Source organism: Lissotriton helveticus, chromosome 10 (assembly GCF_964261635.1).
Source record: "Lissotriton helveticus chromosome 10, aLisHel1.1, whole genome shotgun sequence".
Taxonomy (NCBI): domain Eukaryota; kingdom Metazoa; phylum Chordata; class Amphibia; order Caudata; family Salamandridae; genus Lissotriton; species Lissotriton helveticus.
The window spans coordinates 530439197-530463913 of record NC_136071.1 but is presented as its reverse complement, the minus strand read 5'-3'; the positions used below and the strand labels follow the sequence as shown (position 1 = coordinate 530463913).

General features: G+C 47.2%; 1 protein-coding gene across 2 annotated transcripts in view; it reads left to right on the top strand.

Annotated features, from left to right (window-relative positions):
* Positions 1 to 24717, top strand: part of NPRL3 (NPR3 like, GATOR1 complex subunit) — a 343712-nt gene that overhangs the window by 298250 nt on the left and 20745 nt on the right. The window lies entirely within an intron of this gene.

Genomic DNA, 24717 nt, shown 5'->3' with positions numbered 1-24717 from the left:
CGAGGATCAGGCGTACGGAGGCATTCTGGAGGCGTTGGAGCCGTTTCAGGAGTTTGGCCTAGGCTCCTGCGTAGAGGGAGTTTCTGTAGTCCAGTCTGCTGCTGACGAAGGCCTGGGTGACCGTCCTTCTCGTTTCGGTGGGGATCCACTTGTAGGTCCTGCAGAGCATGCAGACGGTGTTGGAGGAAGAGACGACGTTGACCTGCTTCGTCATGGAGAGAGTCGTGTCGAGGATGACCCCTAGGTTGCGTAAGTTGTCGGTGGGCGTTGGATCTGTTCCTAGTGCGGTCGGCCACCGGAGTGGTCCCAGGCCGAGGGTGTGGATCCGAGGATGAAGACCACCGTCTTGTCAGAGCTCAGCTTCAGTCGGCTGTTTCTCATCCATTCGGAGACGGCCTTCATTCCTTCGTGGAGGTTGGTTTTGGCGTTGAGGGGGTCTTTGGTGAGGGAGAGGATCAGCTGGGTGTCATCAGCGTAAGAGATGGTGTTGAGGTCGTGCAGTCGGGCGACGTGGGCGAGCGGTGCCACGTAGATGTTGAACAGTGTTGGGCTGAGGGATGAGCCCTGGGGTACACCGCAGATGATCTCGGTGGCTTCGTAGCGGAAGGGGGTGAGGCGGACGCTCTGTGTTCTGCCGGAGAGGAAGGAGGTTGTCCAGTCCAGGGCCTTCTCTTGGATCCCGGCCTCGTGGAGGCGTGTTCGTAGTGTGTGGTGGCAGACCTTGTCGAAGGCGGCTGACAGGACTAGGAGGTTGAGTGCCGCGGTTTCTCCGTTGTCTAGCAGGGTCCTGATGTCGGTGGCGGCGATGAGGGCAGTTTCGGTGCTGTGGTTGCTGCGGAACCCGGACTGGGATGGGTCCAGGATGCTGTTCTCCTCGAGAAATCTAGTCAGTTGTTTGTTGACGGCCTTCTCGATGAGATTGGTCGGAAGTTCTTGAGGTCTTTGGGGTCCGCCTTGGGTTTCTTGAGTAAGGCTTTGATCTCAGCATGCTTCCAACTCTCCTGGAAGGTTGCTGTCTCGAAGGAGATGTTGATGGCTTTCCGGAGATGGGGGGCGATGGTAGTGCTGGCTTTGTGGAAGATGGGGGGCGATGGTAGTGCTGGCTTTGTTGAAGATGTGGTGTGCGTTTTAGACAACAATGGTCCCTGAAAAGGAGAGGGAGTTAAGAACAATAAATATAGACTCAATTGTTTCTATATTAGTTTGACATATCCAGCCGGATAGAGGTCTGATATTTACTTAGAAAAATTAGGGAGTGTGCCCTATTGAACACATCAACAATGTACAAATAAGTGACAAAACATGAAACAAAGGGCTTTTCGGCAAAAGCTCAAGGTTTGTTGCACTAAGAATTGCACAGTGTCAAAGTACAACAGAACATCACCTACACCTTTACACTTTTTAGTACATATAAAATTTCGAGTGTATAAGGTGTTTATAAATTGTCGACGGTGTTTCGATCCGCCTATAAGGTATGCGGATCATCATCAGGACATAAGTGTTATGCCTAAGGATAGCAAGCCTCAATTGCCGAAGATTAAAATCGGAAGGGATCCAGAAATTTATCTGGACACACAGCTCAAACGTGCGCAATGGCACCGAAGAATCCAATGGGGACCGGGAGATTGGCAGTGACCGGTAGCGCTAAGGCCGGTCTAACAGCGCGGCCTTATCGCTGGTTCTTGTAGAGTGAATTCACTTCAGGAACCCGCGATCGAGCAGTCCTTAACCCCTAAATACCGACTATCTTGTCGGCTCCAAAGAGCTGAACATTGTACTCAGGTTTATCGTTGTTAGACCGGCCTTATCGCTACCTGTAGACGAGGGTTCCTCTGAGGGTGGTGTTTGGGTCGATGTGGATCTGGAAGTGCAGGTGTTCGGCGGCGCTGAGGGTGTCGTCGGTGTTTGCCGTGATTTTGAGAGTGTTCCTGTGGATGATGGCGATTCCTCCTCCTGCTCTTTTGGTGCGGTCCTTGTGGGTAATCTTGTAGCCTTCCAGGATGGCTACGGCGATGTCCAGTGCCGAAGAGGGGTCAGCCAGGTCTCTATCAGGAAGGGGACGTCTGCAGCCTCAGTCCAGTAGTTCCCAGAGTTGAAAGGCGTGTTTGCTTGCGGAGTGGGTGTTGAGAAGGATTCATGTGAGGTAGTTTGGTTCTTTGGTAGGTGGGTTGGCGGGCAGGATGCTGGTGAAGCTGCAGTTCCGGCAGGAGAATGGCCCTTGGGTATTCTTCGGGGTTGCCAGGCAGCAGGTGCGTGAATGTTTAGCGTTGAGTGCGTGGAGGGTGCTGGAGTCGTAGCAGAGGCGGGCGTTGTGGCATTCCAGGCGGCCAGGGGTCCTGGCGCTGGGCGCGGTTCAGGCGTGGACGGGCACAGATGGGCTTCCTTAGGCGCGCCCACTGAGCGCGTCCTCCATATAAATGGATGTGGGAGGGAGGAGCAGCTAGGAGGCAGGAGCGGTGCGCAACTGGGAGATCAGGGGGGTGGGGCTGCAGGGGGCACAGAGGCAGGAAATACGAGGGGGGGAGTGGGCGGGGGTTACCGGATGCAAAGTAGAGGGCACAGAGGTGAAAGAACACAGTAGTGCTAAACACAGTACAAAATAAATGGCAGAGGCAGAGCAAAATTCAAGCAGTCAAAGATATGCGGGTCACAATACCAATGCGAGCAGCAGCAGCGGGCTCAGGGCACACAGGAGGGGCTGTGTGGTGGCGAGGGGAGCAACCTGCCTGGTGACAGGGTCAAGGGCCGCTCCCTTCACCGCTGCACGACCTCCATATAAGGGGATGTGCGAGGGAGGAGCTGCTGGGAGGCGGGAGCGGTTGGCGAATGGGAGATCCGGGGCCACAGAGGACGCAGCGGTGGGAAAAACGAGGGGGGGAGCGGGTGGGGTTCACCGGATGCAAAGCAGAGGGCACAGAGGTAAAAGAATCCAGTAGTGCCAAACACAGTACAAAATAAATGACAGAGCAGAGGCAGAGCTGAATTCAAGCAGTCAAAGATATGCGGGGCACAACCCCAATGCGAGCGGCAGCAGCGGGCTCAGGGCACACAGGAGGGGCTGTGTGGCGGCGAGGGGAGCGACCTGCCTGGTGACAGGGTCAATCTACTCTGCCCCACTGCATTCTACATCAGTGACCTCTACGCCACTCTATTTTACATCACTGCACTCTACGACCCTACTCTGCAGCACTGCACTCTGTGCTACTGAACTCTGTCATTCTACTCTGCACCACTCTGCTCTGCGCTACTTTATTCTATACCAATCACTCTACTCTGTACCACTCTACTCCACTCTACGCCAATGCACTCTAAACCACTCTAATATACTCTGCACCCCCCACTCTACGCCACTTCACTACGCCTCTCTACTTTGCACCACCCTACTCTATGCCAATGCACTGTACCCCACCCCACTCTACTATGCACCACTGCATTCTTCAGTACTGCACTCTACAGCAGTCCACACCACTCCATACTTTAAGACTGCACTCAATGCCAGTGCACTTAACACCACTACTCTATACCACTCCATGCCACTTCACTCTACTCTAAAGCAATCTACTCTTCGACACTGCGCTTTACACCACTCTGCGCCACTCCACTCTACACCACTGCGATCAACGCTGCGCCGCTGTACTCGACGCCACTCTACTCTACGCCAGTGCACTCTATGCCACTACTCTCTATCCTACACCTCTATACTCTGCCCAACACCACTATGCTCTGCCCTCACCACACCACTCTACTCTGAAACAATCTAGTCTATGCCACTGACCTCTATGCCACTCCATTTTACACCACGCCTCTCTACGCTGCACTACTCTAAACCACTGCACTCTACGCCAGTTTACTCTACACCACTCTGCTCAAAACCAATGCATCCTATGCCACTGTACCTATGGCAACTTCTTTGCACCACTGCACTTTACGCGACTATACTCTACAACATTCTACTCTGTGCCACTGCACGCTAGGTCACTCTACACCACTGTGCTCTGTCACTGTACTCTATGCCACTCTGTTCTACTCTGCCGACCGTACTCTCCTTCACTGCTCTCTGCACCACTCTATTCTGCACCACTCTAATCTGCACCACTGAACAAAACACTCTACTGTGCATTATTGCACTCTACGCCACTATAATGTATGTTTGAGAAAGTGGCTCTATATATACTGGACCAAAGTAAGGTACAGTATGGATAGAGACCACAACCCCCAGAGGCTAAAGTCAGGGCTGGCCTTACTCTCCAAAGTGGTAGCTTGGTCGAGCAGTAAGGCAGTACCAGAGGACAGTGTAAAGCATTTGTTGTACACACTCAGTCAGCAAAAGGTGTCACACACTCAAGGAATGAACTCCAGGCCAATTGTTTTAGAACCAAAAGGTATCAAAATATACTTTTCTCAATATGAGTGTTCTCGGATAATTTCTTTGCAGAAAGGTAAGAAACTTTGTAAACACAATAGGCACAAGGGTTGCAGTAGGCAACACCATTCTAAACACAATTTAACATTGAGCTCAATGGGTTTTTCTACATAAATGCAGTTGATTACTTTATAGATTACTTTTGTAACTCCAGGACTAGTTTCAGTCCAGGGGTCTAAGTTGAAAACAGTTTAGTATAAACGTTTTGGTTATTGCAATGATTTTTAAATACTATAAAGGTATTTTAAAAGTTGACACTTAGAAACTTTTCAGTGAAAAACTAGCAATGTTATCCTATGGAATGAAATTCAAGTCACGGGTAAAGTAGGTTCTTGTTACTTTTGTAATCCAGGACTGGACTCCTAGGTTCAGTACTGCGGTCTCTACCTAAGACAGGTAAGTATGTACGTTTTAGTAGATGGTTCGATTTTTAAGGAATATTTGCAATTTTCAAAAGTAGACAGAAGAAATTTCAGAGAAAAACAGTCAATGGTTTCCTATAGAAGAAAATTCAGGTAACGGGTAAGTACAGTTCTAATTACTTTTGCGGTTCAGTTCTGGGCTGAGAGTTACAGTACTGGCTCCTCTCCTGACTCCAGGTGAGTAATTCGAAATTCGTTACTCGGCTGATTTTATAGGAATATTTTAGAGTTTCAAAACTTCACAGTTAGAAGATTTTTCGAGTCAAACCAGTCAATGTTATCCAATGGCAGGAAAGTGAGTTATCGGTTTCCAGGTGAGTACTCGACTGGTGAAGTTAAGGTTCTGGGCATAGACTCAGGGGTCTCACAGGGTCGGGAAGGTTCAGTAGTTACACCCTCAGCGGCACAGGGGCAGCCGGGTGTAGAAAGAGTAGGCCAAATGCAATCCAATGGAGGGTAGGGGCAAGCAGGCCACGCGGCTGTGGGAGATGAGCTCCTGGTCACTTACTCAGGGCAAGTGGGAGAGTAGGGTAGTATTTGCACTTCCAGCGGCACGCGCCTGGTTGGGTACAGGGTGCTTTTGAGCCGTCGGGCGCTCAATGTTAGCCAATGGGAAAGTTAAAAAGGGAACAAAGGCTGCAGGCTCGGGGATGGAGATTCTTCAGGTGCGACCACCACTTCAAGAGGTAAGTTGGGATCCTGGAGAAGAGGTAGGTACCCCAAAGAAGGGGACCGTGAGGTGCCGGGTGCAGGGGTGTCTTTTGGCGTCTGGAAAGCTTACCCTCAGCTGGTCGTGGTTGGGGGGTCCCTGGTTCTGAGGCTGCAGGCGTCGTCTGGGACATCGAGGAGGGTCTTCGGGCACTGGACTTCGTGTCCCAGTCGCTAGGGGGACGTCCTCGTGGTATTGGATCACTCGGGCTTGGCGGGTGCAGAGTGGGCTCGATTTGCGGTTCCTGGCTAGCACCAGGGGTATTGCTGTTGGAGCAGAGCCTCTGCTCAGGGGAGTCCCAGTCTGTTAGAGGGTCAAGGCAGGCAGGTCCTCCAGGTTGTCCAAGGTTGTTGTCCGCAGGAGTCGCCGGGATTAAGCAGGAGCAGGTTCCAGGATCGACAGGCCGGTAGAGCTGGGGCCAAGTCAGTTTGTGTCGTCCTGTTGTTAGCAGCTGCACGGCGGGTCTTCTTCTTCTTAATCTTCTTTCTTCTTCTCTTATCGGGATCTGAGGAAGGAAGGTTCAGGGCGCCCCTAAATATTGAATTTAGGGGCATTACAGGTAGGGAAAGGGCAGGGACCAATAGGTTCCTGTCCTGGGGTGGGTACACCCCGTAGCCTGCTCCTCTCCTGTGGGAGGGGGGCAGGAGCCTAACTGGGATTGGGCAGGGCTCCCCATCTTCAAGATGGCCGGAGCCCGGGGTCGTGCTTCACCTCACCTCTCCCACCTGAGGGGTGGGGTTGGCACAGGCTGGCACAACCCCTTCCTGACGTAGGGTTTCCCGCCAGTCTTTCTGCCAAAGTGGGGGTCAGAACTGTTGGAGGCCAGTTGCTGAGTACAGCAAGTGGTCTGGAGAAGCTCACAAGGGCGGCAGGCCTTTGAAGCTTCCCTCTGCCCAGCCTGGGGGAGGAGACCTCGCACCTCCCCCAGGATGTGCATTACTGCAGGCCCAGGAGAGCGGGGGCTCTCCGCCCAGGGGTCCAGCAACATGTCTGCTGTGTGGCAGCCTAGGCTGCCTCTCAGACCAGACGTGGATTGTAGGTTAGGATTTCAGGGGGCATATCTAAGATGCCCTCTGGTGCATTTTACATTAAATCCCACACTGGCATCAGTGTGGGTTTAATGTGCAGAGAAGTTTGATATCAAACTTGTCAGTCTTCAGTGGATCCATTATGGTGCTGTGGAGTTCGTAATGACAACCTCCCAGCACCATATACTCTTAATGGCATCACTGCACTTACAGTGCCCAGGAATGGCCCTGGGTACTGTAGGGGCACAGGACTCATGCACATGTGCCCACACCACTGGCATAGGGCACCCAGCTAGAGGGGTGACTGAGGTTTGCCAGGGTAGTGGGTCTTGTGGGCATGGCACACAGGGATGTGTGCCATGTCGACTCTTTGTTTAGTTCTGTACCTAGACACTCAGCCTGCAAAGGCAGTGTGTGGGTGTCATAGTACAGGGCCCCTAAGGGTGGCACAATAAGTGCTGCAGCCCCTAGGGGTCCTCTCTGGTCACCATGCTCTGGGTACCTAGGGTACCATTTACTAGGGGCTGATAGGTGGCCAGAGATGCCAATTGAGATTTAGTTTAAACATAGTTTTAGGGAAGGAACACAGGCCCTGGGTACCTGGTTGGCAGGAGCCCAGGCGACACTCAGTCAAAGCACATCAGCAGTTTAGCAAAAAGTGGGGGCATACCAATGCAAGAAAGATGGCACTTTCTCACAGTATGGCACTGCACCACTCTACACTATGCTAATGCAATCTACACCACTCTACTCTGCAGCACTGCTCTCTCCACCTCTGAACTCTATGCCACTCAGCTGTTTATCACACTGCTCTACGCCACTGTACTCTACACCAATCCACTCTAATCTACTCTACACTACTGCACTCTGACACTTTAAACCCCTGCACTCTACGCCACTTCACTCTACTCTTTGCCACTGCAGTTTACGCGACTCTATTTCAATTCAATTCAAAAACTTTATTCGATCATTTGTTAACAATAATCATAAAAGTACATATAAACATGATACAATAAAATACATTTTAAAATGCGATTGATTTATGAATACTCATGTGACAAAGGACATATTTCTCCTCAAGTGTACCGACTTTAAAATATATACAGCGGTGAAGAAACAAATATCCTGTGAATCAAGCGCAAATAAAAGCCTCATGGCAGATTTGATAGTGGATACATTATATCTTTTAAAAAGTGGTTTCAGATAGGTTTTACGTAGATGAAGATAAAACGGGCATATCAATAAAAAATGCTCCGGGCTTTGCTTTGAAGTCCCATCGCATGGGCAAGGGGCAATAGTGTGAGTCTTAATGTGCGGACATGCTACAAGCGTATGAACGGTCCCCATCCGCAGTCTTGTCAATACATATTGGTGAGAGCGAATGGTAACCGTTTTAAGGTATCCTGCAAAACCCGGTTCCAACATGTTATACTTGTCATAAAAGACATGTGTAGGGTACTGAGAAATGGCAACATTACGCTTTAGGATCCTGGCCCTCATAAAGACTTGTTTGAGTTCTTTCTTAGGGATGTCTATAACTCTAGAGGGATTATCACAAACATGCAGCTTGAAGACATCCTTAAATACACAAATAATGTAATTAAGCCAGGGGATACGGGAACACTTGTCCATATGGAGACAGTCTAAAATAATCTTTCTTGTGAACCCTGTCTGCTCCTTAAACCAAATGGATCTCCACACCAGAAGTGGTTTTAGACTTATTAGATCGGAAAGATATTCCAGACCAACCTCCTGGTGGATCAGGTTGGTTGAAGCGGAGGGTGGTAAGCAAAGAAGATTTTTCACAAATTTATTTTCCTCTTCCTGAAGCATATTGTGGTTACAGTGGCCCCATACCCCTGAACCATAGAGGGCCAAGGCTACACATTTATGACGGTATAAATACAACATGTCGGATATACGCCTGGATCCTAACCTGGAAGCAAACTTAAAAATGCCAAAAGCACACTTGCCCATTTTAGCTCTTACATTGGTCACTTCAGACGCCCATATGCCCCTACTATTAAAAGTAATACCTAGATAGCAAAAATTATCCACCACTTGTATTATTTGATCCATAACTGTAAAGGGTCTTACATTTTTGACTTTCTTGCCACAGGCCATAATAAAAGTTTTTGAATTGTTGATCTTTAATTTCCTCCCATTAATAAAATCTACGAATGTATCCATGAGTCTCTGCAGCCCGACAGGGGTTCTGGATAGTAAGACCGTGTCGTCAGCATAAAGCAATACTGGGATAGGTATGCCGTCAACAGTCGGTGCATCAGCACTAATATCACGTAATTCGGACTCAATGGAATTGATAAAAAGGGAGAAAAGAAGAGGGGCAAGGACACATCCCTGCCTAATACCAGAACCTACAGAGATATTAGGAGAACACTCACCCAGTTGCCCATAACGTATCTTTGCTGATAGCTTCCTATACAATTGTGCCAGGAAATAAATGATTTCCCGTGGGGCGCCCATATCCAGCAGAGTTGACCACAGAAGACCATGGTCAACCAGATCAAAGGCGCTGGAGAGGTCCGCGAAACAAAGAAACAGTGAGCCTTGCTTAGCGCGTGTATATTTGCCTATAATGAGGTCCAGGTTTATGCACTGTTCTATTGTGCCTAGCCCCTTGCGGAATCCAAACTGGGAGTCCGCAAGGATACCCTTTTCTTCGACCCAGTCCTCCAAACGGCTCAATAACACCCTGCTCATGATTTTAAGGGAGGCAGTAAGGAGTGAGATAGGGCGATAGTTTTTTGCCTCACCTCTCTCTCCTTTTTTATAGATAGGGATGATGATGGACTCCCCCCAGACCTGTGGGGCCGAGGTCGTTGCTACTGCATTAAACACCTTGGTCAGTAATGGACTCCAAAGGGATACCTCAGCTTTATAAAGGTCCACGGGTACCCCGTCGGGGCCCGGTGCCTTCCCCCCCTTACTACACCGAATGGCCATGTCCACCTCGGTAACTGTAATATTAAGTGGTAAGGGGGTGTCAGCCACAACGTCCCTATCGCTCCTAGCATCTAATCCATCAGGGTTAAAAATGCTAGAAAAATGGGCCACCCACTGTTCCTCGCTCACCTGGGCAGACAGTACCGGGGATTCATCCTTCTGGAGGAATGGACTATTGACCGTGGCCCAGAATAACTTGGTATCCCTAAGATCCACGGCCTTAGTCAGGTTGTCCCAGGCTTCTTCCCTTAGTTCCTGTTTCCTGGCCTTCAGGTGAAATGTATAGGCCCTCCTTAGGGCCCTAACTGCTTCCCTATCCCTGGGTTTACAATTGAGAGCAGCTTTTAATTTTTGTAGGGATTTAGTACATTCCCTATTGAACCACCCGCAGGTTGTCCCAGTACCTTTTGGCTTTGTACCAGTTAGAATTTTAGCAATATTTTTATTGATGGTATCAAAGCTAACTAATATACCGGCACTATCTATATCAGACTCAAGACAATACTCTACCTCATCTAGACAAGCTGACACTATGGTACTCAATAGACGTTCCTCATTGTGCCTACCCCATTTGATTCTAGGGCTGTTGGGTCTGTGTGGAATAACGTCTGACACTATACCATGCGACGCCTTTATCTTGTCCCCCCCCACAGGGATAGATACATTGTTAAGCAATTGTGGTCGCTAAGGGCTAAGTCTACTATTTGGGGGGTGGTACACAAAGCGGTAATACTGGTGGAAACAATGAGGTAATCAATAACCGTCGCACAGTTCTTACCTATAAAGGTTGGTACCGGATTTCCCTCTTTGTCTTCCCCCGGTAGCATAATACGTAAGTCCAATTTAAGCATGAGGGTATTGAGAGAATCGCCATAGGCCGAGTGTAGAAAATGGGCCTGATCTTCCCCGTCCTCCCCACCATAACCACATACCCTCCTGCCAACAAAAGGACACATATGAATGTTGAAATCACCTCCCCACAGAATTTCAAACGGTACCCTAGTTCGACCACACAACTTTTCAACCTCCATATCAAGTTCATCAACTATAACAATATTTGAATGATTAAAGACGTTGTTGTAATGATTAATTACTAGAACATTTCGCCCATCCCTATGTTGTAACCATAACAGCTGCGAATGCAAGCCAACAGTAAGGTGAGTTTTCACTCGCACCGGCAGCCCCACAGACAGCAGTATCACCAAACCTCCACTAGCTCTACCCCTATTAGAGGGCTGGGCTGGGCAGTTATAGGCAACATAGCCATCAAGGTGGACATCTTCAGTTGCCCAGGTCTCCTGGAGACATAAGATATCAAATTGGGTTACAAATTCTAGCCACCCTAAAGGTTCCGCCTTGTTATTCCACCCGGCAATATTCCAGCTCCCCAACTTAATCCCTCCCACTAGAGATCTTGGGGCCTCAATGGACGGAGGGCCCGTGTAGGGGGGGGGGGTACGTCCCTAATCAGGGGGTCATCCGGTAGCCAGGGGGTAATACCACTCACCGGCGAGACCATAGGGGTTGTGATGACATCTTCCAAAGTGAGGGGGTCCAGGTTGCGTTGAGGCTGCCCAATACTCCCTTTATTGCAGCTGATGGTACAAGCAGCATTAGACCCAGTAGACAGATTATCCTTGATAAACCCTCTCTCCACCATACCTCTGTCCACATCCCCCCCACCATCTCCACATGTTCCCTCACCCACCTCCCCAGTGTCCTGCTGGCTTCAATCACACTCCTCCAGGCCGCTAAACAGGTCAAACCTATTGGTGGTCTCCAAGGGCGTAAACGGTTTAAGATGGTCCATTCTCCTATAGGAGGAGGAATTATGCCTTGGGGCCACAGTGTTCCACCCATGTGGGTCTGCTGCCGCTGCAGGATAGTGACCTATTAATGGATACACATTGTTATACACGGGTGGACAGTATGGATTAGAATACATTTGCCTGGGTAAAGGTGGTGGGGGGGCTGGCGGAAATGGGTAAAGGGGGGGAACACCACTGTACGTGGATAGAAGTATGTGAGTGGGCGAGGGGTGATATGGTGACTATCTTGATCAGGGGACCAGTTAAGTATAAAGTGGACAGCATTCTGGTCTCTAAAATTTATGACCACCACGTCGCCCTCTACATCCTTGGGTCTTCCTCCCAGCCAGGGGAGGCGACGAACATGGAAAATATCACCACTCTATTTCACTTTGCGCCAATCCACTCTATGCCACTCCTTAATATGGCACGTTATTTTATACCGCTGCACTCTATGCCTCTGCACTCCACACCACTTTACTCAAAACCAAAATACTCTACGCCACTGCACTCTTTACCAATCTACTCTCCACCACGGCACTGTATGCTACTATTCTATACGATACGATACTGCACTCTATCACTTTACTCTGCACCACTCTACACCACTGCACTCTACACAAATACCCTCTACACCACTGCACTCTGACACTCTACTGTACAGCACTACATTCTGCCACTGAGATGTATGCCACTGTACTCTGCACCACTGTTTTCTATGCCACTGAACTCTACTCTGCACCACTGTACTGCACTCTACGCCAATGTATTCTACGCCACTCTAATCTACTGTGCACCATTGCACTCTATAACATTTCACTCTATACCACTCCAGTTTAGGCCACTCCACAGCACTCCACTCTGCAATACTGCACTCTACACCACTACTCTACGCTACGCCACTCTACCCTACACTACTCCATTCTACGCCACTTCACTCTACACCACTGCAATCATTGCTGTCACTTTACACCACTCTATACCACTGCACTCTATCCTGCACCACTATACTCTGCCCTGAAACAATCTATTCTATGCTACTCCACTCCACGTTACTCTACACTCTGTTCCACTCCGATCAGCAACATTTCACTCTACACCACTGCAGTCTACTCTGCACTGCTCTACTCTATGCCACTACACACTACTCTACTCTTCGTCACTGCACACTACGCCAATGCACTGTACTCCACTTTACTCAAAACCAATGCACTCTATGCCAATCTACTCTGTACTCTGCACCACTGTACTTTACGCTACTTTACTCTAGACCACTCAACTACATTCCATTGTATGACACTCCACAATACTCCACTCAGTGTTGCTCTACTTCAATAAACTCTACTCCACTACAATCTACTCACTCTATGCCACTGCACTCTACTCCACTCTGTGTCATTCTGAGACAACTCCTTTCCTTTCCACTCTGACAATCTACTCCGCTGTATGCCACTCTACTCTACAACACTCTATGCAACACCCTCTACACTACTCCACGACAATCTATGCCACTCCACTCTACACACTCTTATCAACTCTGACACTGTGCTGCAATCTGTACCCTTTCACTCTTTGACACTCCACTAGCTCCACAACACTACGCCACTCCGTAATACTCCACTTTACGACACTCCTCTCCACGACATTTCCTTTACCCTACTAACTTTTTGCCATGCTAAACTGTACTCTGGTGTACAACATTGCTAAAACATATTGGCAAAGCCACTAGCTCTTGCATAAGCGAGACCTATTGGCTTTGCCAATGCTTGTTTAGTTTTTTCCATCAAAGCCACTGTGCTTGGTCGCTACATTTAATTGTCCTGCTGCTGGCCCTAGAAATTATATAAATAAGGTTGAAATCCAGTTGATTCATGTGGGTGAAAGCCTTGCAAATGTCTGCTTGTGGACTGAGATACATCCTGTTCACTCACACAATTTATTGTTTCACTTTATATCTCTGTGCGATCACCAAAGCCATGGCCAGCTTGGCATCGTTTATAAATGTATTCAATGTGTGTTAAAATGGAGATCATTTAATGTGGCGCCTGTTTCTTTCCTTTTTTTAGATTGATTCTATTTGGAGATAATCCAAAAGTCTCCTATTTATGGTTTCAGTCATAATAACACCATTGTTGTTTCACAATGCAGTGGATTTATAGGCTCTTTTCACTTTCTTTTTCCAGTAAAATTGTGACAGTGTACCGATTGTTGAAGGTCTGTGAATGGTTTCAGTCCTGGATCGGCCTGTGAGACGCAGTCGATCCTTGAGGCTTATAGTGCCAGCCTGAACTTTAATGCGGTTTTGTTAGCAAAATGGTCGCTGGTACAAACATGTGGTGCAGCGCTCTTGGCCAACAATTTTACTATTTGTCCTCCGATGAATCGTCTCTTTCCTGCCTGAGAGGAGATGAGAGTTAACATTACATCAATACATGTCAATTAACAGTTTAACCTATTTGGCTACACAATAAGAACCAGGAATCAGTGACTATAGTTAAGAATGCTTATTACAAGTTAGCAGTCAAGTTAAGGTGCGCAAGTCTTAGCACCATGCTATAAAGGTACTGAATAATAACTGGGAAACTGTTCCTCCTAAAGAAGTTTAGGTGTACCAGTATGAGACAAACAAGAAGGTCACTCACCGCAATACAAAAGATCAATAACAAGACTTGATGCTCACAGAAAAGTTTCTGGTTCGCTCTTCTATGCATGAGTAACACCTAGAATCATCTTTTTTAAAGTCCAAACTAAGAGGATGATTCAATAGTCTAAAGAGATCTCAAAATTCAGGAAATTCCGTATAATAGGAAAACTTGAAAATTCGGAAAGTATGAGAAGGTGTCAGCATCTCAGAGGCTCGGTCAAGAGTCTTCTTGGGTCAAAGGAGTTTGAGTGTAAGCCTAAGCTACTCTCAGCAAGAGACAAAGGGAAGAAGCACAGAGGTTGAAACCTCTCAAAGTCCAAGGAAAAAGTGGTGGCAATCTCTGACCGTGTAGGCTCCCTCCAGTTATTTTCATCAAAATCACTAGGTACCACCCCTCTGTTCACATCATCAGGGGTTCCATTGTCCTTTTCCATTCTCAAGTTGTGAGCTTCAACATATTCAAAATGTCTCACACTGAACATCGGAACGACATCATCCTTGTTCAACCAAGCCATGTTGCAATAATGCTGAATAGAACTCTACACTTAAGGCTCTGGCTCTCCATGTTACTTTGTCAAGGTCTTCTCAGGCTCTCTCTCTATCGCTAGCACAGTGTTCTCAAACTAACAATGTATGTGAACGCACTTGCAAGGAAAGGTCATGTAAGCAGAAATGAAAAAAACATATGCAGAATGGAAACAGGCCTAGTCAGGACAACTTTAGAGTATTAAATCAATAGTGCTCCTTTAATATGCATGTGCACTTTTAAACACAAATGAATAAACCTTGTCCGTACATTATATTTATATCACGTTGCATACAGTAAATCTTTAATAAACATGTGTAAGTATGGCTAAGAACTACATTTTAGATGAAATATACAACACATTAATGCACACATTACACAAATCCATTGTCGTTTTTAAAGTAAACACATTCTAAATAGGTGAGGGTGCTTTATTCATCAAGCCTCCAAAGAATATCTCTTTTAATACAGTTAAGGCTCCCAGCGTATGTATGAATTCTCTAATTCTACAGTGATGGCACTTCAGTAATGATGTTGAGTGGAATACTTTATATTAATGTTGTTAGGCAACACAGGAAACGTGCTAAGTGCACGTTTATGTTAAGTACTTGTGGCGTGTAAGAGTAGAACCAAAATTGCACTGTTCAACATATCCAGACCACAATGCCTGATTGTCCATTCATCAACACTGTGATTGCTTTATTCTAGTGATAATGCAAGTGAACCCAAACACGAATAATAGAATGCTCGCAAGCTGTTGGTGGTGTATGTGACACATTGAACACTCTTGGGATGAAGGGAACACTGCCAAATTAAGAGCAAGTGAACTACAGTGATCTACGGTCACCATTCCAGCATCATTGTACTCAGTAGATCATATTCCCTATCAGCCAGGCCTGGTCATTAACACCTCGAAAACTAAGCTTCTCTATTTTAATCCCAGTAAGTCCTCCAGGTCCACCCTCTTTCTTGATGGAGAACCATTGGAGCGTGTAAAAGAATTTGATTACCTGGGAATTAGAATTTCTCAAAACTTGAAGTGGCAGCCCCATATTGATAAAATGCTTCTGAACCATAAAAGGGTGGCTGGTGTCTTGGGGCGGGAACATCGTATGTCCACCTCTAAGCCCGTTGCCCCTGCCCTGGATATATACGCTGCAAAGGCTGTGGGCTGCGCCCTCTATGGCGCAGAGCTGTGGGGCTTTGAATGCATTAGCGGCCTCACTACTTCCGAGAATAAGTTCCTTAGAGAGCTTGTATCTCTTCCAATGGGCACCCCCATCAAACCATTACTGAGCGATCTGGGTCGCCGTTCCATCCGGGACCTAGCTAGACTACGACCACTTTTATATTGGGCCAGGCTATGGCGGACCCCCGAGCTCTCTAAGTACCTTGATGGTTTGATGGAGGTTATGAATCTTAATGGCTCCCATAAAATCAGCTGGATCCGTAACATCAAGAAGCTTCTGAATGACACTGGCTTGCCAACCAATTGGGAGCTTGGAGTTCCTTTATCCAAGCGTGAACTTAAGCGAGTCTACTGGAACTGGGTGGACGAGCAAGATCTAAGGGACCTAAACCAAGGAAGGCTGACCGAAGAATTTAAACAGCATAAGCCGAAGCCTTACTTGGAGCCTTACTTGGATTTCATTAAAAAACCAAGGGATAGATCGCGGTTTATCCAGTTTAGGCTGGGTAATCTACCCTTACGTGATTACACCTGTAAGTGGAAGCCCCCGTACCAAACTCCACCTGACTGCCCAATCTGTGAAGGCGTCACTGAAAGCATTGCTCATGTTTTTTTCGCATGCCCCACCTATGCAAAACCGAGACAGAAATGGCTAAAACCTGCATGTCTATTGCTCGAACTAGAAACCATTCCGTAGCTCTGAGAATACTTAAAACTGATACTAGTACATGCCTAGTCTGTGGGGTCGCCAAATTTCTGAGCTGGGTATGGGTAATTAGAGCAAAATCTATGAGATGACTTAGCTTTTAATCAATTCTTTTTAACTCCACAAAGCTGCTATTGTTTAATATGCCTCTTAACTTATTTATTGTAGCATGAATGTTTTTACTGTAATCAACCCTGCAAAAATGTAAGATTTATGAATTGTGGTTTCATTTTTTTAATTTTTGTATGTGCTTTTATGATATCTTGTGCATATCGAAATAAAGCTTTGAAGACTATCAGCCAGTAAGGAAACTGCAGCTGACAACGCAATACCATCCCCCTACAGTAGAATGCCACCCCCATCGCAAACCTGATGCTGGACAGCAGATCTGGGACCTTCTGTACCTCTCCCACCTTCAACAATTTAGTGCAAGATTATGTTTTTTTGCTAGAGCTGGCAAACTCCTGGCTTCCAAAGGCTGCTAGTCCAGGGTTCAGCTGTAAGTTCTGGAATTTCAGTCAACATTTTGCAGTCCAATGCATCTAATCTTTTTTGTAATACTCTCTATGGGTATAACGGCTTGACAGGTAGTACAACATTTGTAGGATAACTATGCTTTCTCTTAGAGTGGCCTGCTGGAAGTTTAGGAGGATTACCTGTTTGAGCCATAACATCTGTGATACCTTTCTCAGTAAAGTGTGAATACCCTTTGTATTTGAGGGAAGGTGTCAGTTTCAAATTATTAAGAGCACATTTGCCAAGTATTGATAATAACATTGTGAAGAGATACCCGAAGTAGTTGTATGTTTATCCTTAGCAATGTCTTCAGCATGAACATCAAATACTGTCCTTGTTGTGCTTTCCATTCTGGGTGTTTTCCTTAACTCACTAGTATGCAGCTCTCTCTTCATGGGCCTCAGTAAATCTAGTGGTGCAAATTGCCCGTGGGCCATATAATGAGACTCTCGGGTGTGTGTGTCAAAATATTTTACCATATCTGTTGTCACTAATAGAATCAGTCAATGAAGCATATGCGAAGCTTTCCAAAGTACAAAAATGTTTCAACAGCTGTCTGTTCATGAAAATAGTTAAACGATTTAGTTGGCATTAAGTTCCCTTCTTAGTGATCAAAAGGATTGAACTGGTGAGTAAAAATCATTTGAGGACCCTGCTCTCGATAGACTGGTTTGTGACTACCTGCTGTGCTTTGACTGCCGGCCTATGAGGAGGGGTCTGTAACGAGCGACATAAAAACTAGTGAGGCGTCCTGCAGCGCGGAAGCCACTCAGGCCCGGACTGGCCATTGCGGGCACCGGGCAATCCCCCAGTGCGCCGCAAGGGTGGGGGCCGGTTTTCCCTTGTTACAGGACCGCTTTTGCAGCATAGCTGCAAAATCGGCCCTGTAATAAAATCTGCCGAAAACCGGCGCCGGAAAAGAGCTCGGTCGAACCCCCAGGGGGCCGGCCGAGCACTTTGCCAGGGCCGGTTTTGGTTCTCAGTCTGGCCCTGAAGCCACTCGCCTACCTGCTGTGCTTTACCTGCCGGCCCGGGATGAGGGGACCGTGATGCGGAGGAGAGGCACTGGACGGCAATAAAAACTTGCAAAGCGTCCATCAGCACGGGGTGCTGGCCGTGCTCAGGCGAAGACCGGGCCCGTTTTAGCCCATCATAGCCCGGATGAGGCTGGGCCATCCCTCTTATTTTGCTGATGGTGAGTGGAAACGCCCCTGGAGTGCATTCAGTGGTCTTGTAACATTCTGATAGTACTCTCCACTTTTATTGTCGGGGGCTAGCTCGACTTCAGTTCTGTGGCAATTAAACTTTGAGCATGGCGAAGGGAAAGCCGGAAACTGCTAATGGGGCTGATACAAGGCCACGAGCTAGTACATCTATATTGTCTTTCTTGAACCAGGCCGTGGGGGTGTTATTAGACGAGTTTACCATTTCTAAAATAGAGCTGGTGGCGAATCATCGAGCCACATCTCAAGAGATAGATACTCTGACTAGGGGAGAAGCCTAGGGTGACCAACTAGCATGGGTGCAAATTCTGGACAGTGAGTGTAAAAATTCATGACAAAGGGTCAAAATTCAAGACAAAAATTCAGGACAGAAGGTCAGAATTCAGGATAAAAATTCGGGACAAAGGGTGCGTTTTGCAGACACAACAGAGGAGGTTGCGCAATAATACATACGTAAATAGACAACCAACACAAGTTCAAGTCAAAATAAGTTTATATTAGTTGAGAGAACTTTGCACTGCATCTGTTGTGTGTGCCAGTGAAACTTAAACACCTGCATTTGCATATTAAAACAAAAAAATGAAGAAAATGATCAAAGCTGAAGGCTTCTCAGATCTTACATACCCCCTCTCCCCCAATCGAAAAAACCACCTGGTCTGATCAGTCATCCCAAAGGGATGTGATGTGTAAACGCTAAAGGGCTCGGAAGGCCAGGGTAAACATGAAAATAATAAAAGCACAAAAGCAGAAACTTTGCACTATTGGAAAAAAATAAATAAATAAGAAAGGACAATTGTATTTGTACCATTATCACTGCTTGTGTGACAGTTTAAGAGGCTAACAGTGGATGCACCTGGGTAACACGCGCCAAAATGAAACCTCCACCTCCCCAGAGCTTGGCCCGTAGTAAGGTGACAGGAGCCCGTAAACAAAAGCAGTTTGCCAGGCCCCGGGCTCTGGCAGGAGGAGCCCCAGCAAATGCTGCACTGATCTGGCTCACACAATATGTGCACACTCTCATCACAAAGTTTTCCCCTTTCCAGGTTGTCCAACCTCATACCAGCGCCAGCCTTCTGCGGCCCCGCAGAGATGCTTGTACCAACAGATGCCACCGGGACTGTACAGCACGTGTGATCTTGGGCACCAGGCGCTCACGATCCCAGGCTGGTTCTCTCCATGGTCAGGCAGATTCATTGTCATGATTCCGATCTGGGAGATAACAATGTCCTCCCAAACCACCTGCCCTGTTAGGTGACCTCTGACCTTCCGCTCCTCTCTGGGAGGGCCATCAAGAAGCATGGGTGTGCCAAGATGATGGATGTGGTGGAGGTAAAAAATCAAAACATTCAGGAAGAGAATGTAGCCAAACAGCTAGGGTGGTCGACCTCTGAGCTGGGGAACCGGGTTTAAGTCTCTGCATGGACGCTCCCTGTGCCTCCTAATATGAATGTGTCCATCTGTAACGTAACAGGTGCTCATGTAAAGCGCGCCGATACCTCCAGGCCTAGTTTGCACTGTATAAAGCTCCACAAAAAAAAAGATATGCTGTTTTAGACACTGACAATAAATACCCACTTTTTACAAGTCTGCGAAGAGAAAGATGCATATGTTTATTAATGTTTGGCCTCATTGAAAAAAACATTGGCCCTTCTCAGTACCCAAATTGTACTGTTTGCAGCGGTACTGGGCATAAGGCATGGCTGCAAACCTTACCCTCTGAGCACTGCTGCAGGAAGTGCCAGTTTGGATGCTCATGGCACTTGTTAGAGGGCAAGGGTAGTGACCATGCTCAAGGTCAACTAAGCATAGTCATGCCTAGACATAATAGTAGGGAAAAGATTTTTGGCTACAGTGCATGACTAAAATGTATGGGTTGCGAAGGTGGAAGTGCTCTGTTACCATAACTGACCATACTCTTTGTGAAAGGCAATGTTTTTAGGTTGTGGATCATTAGTTGAATATCCTTTCAGCAGCAATATCAAAACTCATATTTCACAGGAATAATGCCATACTGATTAATTAATTCTTCTTATTAGGCAGGTTAATGAGGTTAATGAGACAATTTGTCTCATTGTAATAGGTTCTTTGCCACTGTAAAAAATTATCTTCTTTCTGGTAGCACAAGCATCCCTCTTTCTCCTGTACCTATTCGAAGTCAACAAGGGTGAATTATAAATCTCAAATTTGTCTCCAATATTATTAGTAATCAGACTACAGTAGGTAGTCCTCTTGTAATGTGGGACGTTTCTCTGATTTTACTTATGAGTGTGGGGACATCAACATCCATGCCTGCTGACTTTCACACCTATACATGCAAATACTTTTAGGAGCCTAACTAAACATCATACAAGTGAGGTGATTAAACAAGGTGTAAGGGCACACAGTCACTCGAATATCAGAAAACAAATGGACACTATTTGCTGGAGTACAGACCTTCGGAGGGCTAGGGGCTCTCTTGGGTGGGCTTGGCCCACCCGTCCCTCCCTCTAGAACCGGGCCTGTGTAGGAGCCCTCAGCCGCACAGTAACAAGCTTTTAAAAGGTTCACAAACTTGTGAATCAAAAAAAGAGACCCCAGGGTGTCCGAGTCAAAAATCTGTGATGATGGTATGTTAGGGAGAGTTGTAGGCTCAGATCTTACAAGCCTCCTCTCCCCCACTGCAAAAAAGAAAAAAAACTGATCTGCTCAATCATCCCCAGTGGATGTGACGTGTAAACACTAAGGGGGCATAAACAAAAAGCAGTTTGCCATGCCCTGGGCTCTGGAGGAGAAGGCCCAGCAAATGGTGTCCCTGCGCAGAGGCCCATTATCATTCTGTATGTGATAATTAGGCCGACATACAGAATGTTAATGGGCCTGATAGCAGCCTGTGCCAGGTCCGGGAGGGGCTGTTGCAGGCCATTGATCACAGCAGGGGCCCGAGCTGGGCCCTGCAGTGAGTTACAGAACTCTCAGGCTGCTTGCAGGGGGCAGCTCGCTCAAATACTTGGAATTACGGACAAAAGGCGTCCGTGGAAGAAACCCTGACGGACAAGAGGCCCAAATTACAGGCAGTCCGTGAAATTTACTGACGGTTGATCACCCTAGAGTGGCCAACTCTAACAACATCATTACTAGTGCATTCCCTTTGCTCCCCCTACCTCCACAGACCCTTTGGCTGACTCCTCTAGCATCCAGGTATTATAGCCCGCTACTAGGAACACTATGTTGAAATGTCCTGCTAAACTTCGCAAAACAGGGGCCTGATGTAAAACATCTGTTCCGGAGCAACCTGTTTTTGCTAAGCCAACGAAGAATTCTACAACCAGATCTGGTAAGGCTCCAGTTACATCAGCAATGGACAATCTTGTAGCCCGTGGGCAGGACACATCTGATAATACCCTTATGGTGTCTTTTAAAAACCTAGAAATTAAGATCAACATAGCCTTAAATGCCTTTGATACTCTGATAACTGCACTTGAGCAAATAGTGGGGTCTGTAAAGCATAAACAGTTGGCTCTCTAACTTTCAGAAATATTTGTCGAGCACAGGTTCAAGTACCATCTCTTGCGATGTTACTGATAACTTAAGGGCAGGAGCATCCCCCCATGTCCAGGCTTAGGTTCTTCCTACAGCCTCATTACAATCATCAGCGAGTGCCGGTATCTACCATCAAACTGGTCCATCTTGTATAGCCGAGGCTAATTCAGGGCGGCAAATCTCTGTCAAAGCCCAGACATTTTCCCAGGGAAGTTCTAACCCAGTTTTGGGTGCCCCCAGCGTATTCCAAATTGCTCCGGTAGTGCACCACCCCTCCAATGTTACCATCAGCTGTCTCCAGCAGCCACCCCTCACATTGTTGTCCTGGTGGACGTACCCCCTCTGAAGAACCTCTGGGGAAGGACGCACACAAATATTACACCCATCTTAAAAATAAAATAGTTCACTGGTTGGCAACCAGGGTGAATGCTCACCACCCTCTCACTCAGATATTTGCAGAAGAAGTCATAATGGGTATTAGGGTGGACTGGATAGGTCAGACTCAAAAAACATCACTGGGTGATTGCATAATAGTCAATTTTAACAACTCAGCACGGGCAGGCTTGATTCTTCATGCCCTGAGATTAGAATGATTCAGAAAAGGGGGTGGTGATGAACAGAGTGTCTGAATTAAGCAGACCACTCTTACCCAGTCCAAAGATCAGGGCTTGATCCATCACCGTTATTTAGCTCACTGCCCCATCCCAGCTCAGAACCTGGCTATATGCAAATTAGTCTGTCCCTGGCCCAGTGCATCATGGGAACAGGGCAGACCAAACTACCAAGCCAATTCTTCACCAGAAAGGAGACAAGCTTCCGGGGACCGGTTTCTGCCATTACAGGCGTCGTCGGCCCGGCTCGCTTGAATCCTGATGGAGCAGTGAGCAAGGGACTCATGTCTGAGTATACCCTTCCACGCTTATGGTGGACAAAATGATTCAGAAAAGGGGGTGGTGATGAACAGAGTGTCTGAATTAAGCAGACCACTCTTACCCAGTCCAAAGATCAGGGCTTGATCCATCACCGTTATTTAGCTCACTGCCCCATCCCAGCTCAGAACCTGGCTATATGCAAATTAGTCTGTCCCTGGCCCAGTGCATCATGGGAACAGGGCAGACCAAACTACCAAGCCAATTCTTCACCAGAAAGGAGACAAGCTTCCGGGGACCGGTTTCTGCCATTACAGGCGTCGTCGGCCCGGCTCGCTTGAATCCTGATGGAGCAGTGAGCAAGGGACTCATGTCTGAGTATACCCTTCCACGCTTATGGTGGACAAAATGATTCAGAAAAGGGGGTGGTGATGAACAGAGTGTCTGAATTAAGCAGACCACTCTTACCCAGTCCAAAGATCAGGGCTTGATCCATCACCGTTATTTAGCTCACTGCCCCATCCCAGCTCAGAACCTGGCTATATGCAAATTAGTCTGTCCCTGGCCCAGTACAAGAATTGGCTTGGTAGTTTGGTTTGCCCTGTTCCCATCATGCACTGGGACAGGAACAGACTAATTTGCATATAGCCAAGTTCTGAGCTGGGATGGTGCAGTGAGCTAAAAAACGGTGATGGATCAAGCCCTGATCTTTGGACTGGGTAAGAGTGGTCTGCTTAATTCAGGCACTCTGTTCATCACCACCCCCTTTTCTGAATCATTTTGTCCACCATAAGCGTGGAAGGGTATACTCAGATGTGAGTCCCTTGCTCATTGCACCATCAGGATTCAAGCAAGCCGGGCCGACGACGCCTGAAATGGCAGAAACCGGTCCCCGGAAGCTTGTTTCCTTCCCAGTACAAGAATTGGCTTGGTAGTTTGGTTTGCCCTGTTCCCATCATGCACTGGGACAGGAACAGACTAATTTGCATATAGCCAAGTTCTGAGCTGGGACGGTGCAGTGAGCTAAAAAACGGTGATGGATCAAGCCCTGATCTTTGGACTGGGTAAGAGTGGTCTGCTTAATTCAGGCACTCTGTTCATCACCACCCCCTTTTCTGAGATTAGAAGGCGCATCAGTGGACCGCATATCTGTTCTTCCTTTGGGCTTTTTCTACCTGCCTAAAAATTCTGATGTTCGGGTTACGAGAGACTGGAATTTGTTACAGAAATAGTCACGCCGTGGGCTAACCATCCCTTCCGCCTAATCTGATACCACTGCTTTACAACTAAGCAACCGCTTTCTACCCTTGAGTGAGCTGATTACCCCGATTGGCTGGGCCCTATTTCCCCCACTGACACTCAGAACTTTGTCACTCCGAACCAGGAACCGGATTTCACGAGTCAAGACTCCATTGTGGTACTTATTTGGAACATTGCTGGGGTCCAGAGTAAGCTCACAGATGCTGGTTGGCTGTGTATGATGAAGAATTTGAACTTTAATTGTTTAAAGAAAACGTGGGATACTGAGGGTTGCTTACATCTTGATGGTTTTTCCTCATACTCAGTCCCAGCTACCTGTTCTTCTACTGGGCGGGCTAGTGTGGGCCTCACAACCCTAGTAAAATTAGAGCATAAGTGTAAAGTAGAGGAACCAGATGCTGTTATCAGTCTTAAACAATTAATTGATGATTTTTTTTACTCTGAACTTTTAGATTTTAAGCTTCTTAAACACAACCTGAGTGATCACAACCCACTAACAGTCTCGTTTTACTGAGATAATAAATCACTGGGAGCAGTACCGCTTTATAAGGAGCCCATCAACCTGACTGATCAGGACCGAGGATAAGGTGGGCCAGTATTGTTTCCTCAGCTTTTGTCCTAAAGTTGATCACGTCATGTCTACCTGGCTTTTACAAATGTTTGTCCGAAGTAGAGTCACCACAGAGAATCCTGGTGTAATTTTCTATTATCAGTAGGTTTATTAAATCCGCACTCTGCAAATCTGCCTCTTCTCTAGCAACAAGGGTAGAAAGATGGTGTTCTAAAACCCATAAGGACCTCTGGAATTATTTGCATGCCAAGCCCCGCTGCCAAGAGAAGGTTAACAGGGCCAGGGCTGCGTTCAGAAAGGCCTGCAAGGAACGAAAAGCCCAAATTAAAGAGGAGTC